The sequence below is a fragment of the Gavialis gangeticus genome, unplaced genomic scaffold (assembly GCF_001723915.1).
Source record: "Gavialis gangeticus isolate Ggan-Ray unplaced genomic scaffold, GavGan_comp1, whole genome shotgun sequence".
NCBI lineage: Eukaryota > Metazoa > Chordata > Crocodylia > Gavialidae > Gavialis > Gavialis gangeticus.
In genome coordinates, this window is record NW_017729022.1 from 76,817,691 (window position 1) to 76,819,460 (window position 1,770).

Here is a 1,770-nt window from a genome sequence, read left to right on the forward strand (position 1 = left end):
CATACCCAGGACCAGGAGCCTCCTGCCATCCCCACAGCTACTGCTCTTACCTCCAAGGTGTTCCTGAGCAGCCATTCAGCCGGATGTTGTTCCTAGCCCTGAGAGCCTGACCTAAAATGGAGTCTGCTCAGCTCTCTCCTCCAATCACATGACCCTCACAGGGTCTGTGACCACCTCATCAGGGCTGGCCCGCACCTGCCGGCTGCCGTGCTACCACTGAAAGCCCTTAAAGTGACAGGCACTAAAGGTGCTCTGTCACACTAAGCTAAAGAAATACAGTCTGTAAAGAAAAAATCTTTTGCAAAGGGTGTGCATACCTGGGTAGATTGTCATACTCAAAGAGTAGTCTTCAGTGGCTTGGTGTTAGACTGGGAGAGGTTATCAAATGGAGTTCTGCCAGGGCCTGTCCAATATCTTTATTTAAAGACTGGATGGATAGAATTGGGAGTACACTGTAAATTTGTGGGTGATACCAAGCTGGCAGGGGTAGCAGGTATTTCAGAGGATATGATTAAGATTCAAAATAATTGGAAAAATGGTCTGAAAGAAATAAAATCTATATGGACAAGGACAAAGTACTATGCCAGTAAAGTAACAGTCCAGTGCACAAATACACATTGGGGAGCAATTGGCTGAGCTGCAGTACTGGAGAAAAGTATAATGTGTTATTCATTAGCCATTATATATGATACTATTTCTTCACCAGGCACCATGTTTGCTTTCAGTTTTGGGTCCCTGTTCAGAACAAAAAAGATATCAGAATGGAAGCTGTGTGGTGCTCACTCTCTGCTGGGCTAAATTAATCTCCCCAGCAATGTGGAGCCACAAGATATAACAGAAAGGGCCTAGGGTGGCAGTGATCTGCAAACTGAATGAGTCTACACTGTGTGTTATTGTTTGGGGAAGAAAAAAGGCTAATAACACATTAGAATGTAGTAACTTGCATAGGAAAGTTTTATGCAAGTCAACAGGGTGATTTTTTTTAAACTCTTTTCAGCACTGGGGAGGCTTCTCTTGGAGTACTGAGTTCAGTTATGGACAATGTGCTTCAAGAAAGATGTGGAGAAATGGGAAAAAAGTCCAGGGGAAAGCAGCCAAAGTGATGAGAGAGCTAGAAAACATGGTATAAGAGGAAAGGCTGGAGGTATGGGGATGATTTATCCTGGAGAAGGGAAGACTGAGGTGGGGGTTGATAAATCTTCAAATACAAAAAGGTTGTTATAAACAAGATAATGATCAGTTGTTCTCTGTGCTTATAGGAAGCGGGAAAGAGCTAATACACTTAAATTGCAACAAGGGAGATTTAGGTTAGAGATTCAAAAGAACCTTAACTATGGAACAGATTACCGAGAGAGGTAGTGGAATCTCCCTCAGGAAGCTTTTAAGAGCAGGTTCAACAAACATTTGTCTGGGGTGATTTAGATGGGGATGATTCTGCCCTGAGCAGGGCTAGATGACCTCCTGAGATCCCTTCCCTCTGTAATTTTTTTATCATTCTATATTCAGAAACTCTTGATTTGGCTGATTTCAAACAAGTGACCTTCTGGCAAAAGACTTCTAGTCTCATTCCAAGTCCTCTGAGATTTCCAGTCTCCCTAGTGGTGATCTTCAGACATGGGGAAACAGCTGCACGCTGAGGAGTAGGCCCTTATCAGAGGAGAGTTAGGAGGAGCTGTACTGTAGTGGGGGAATTCCCTCTCTGGAAAAGAAGTAGTGGATCAGGGGCAGGAAATTATTTCAGGCAGAGGGCCACTTACTGAGTTTTGACAA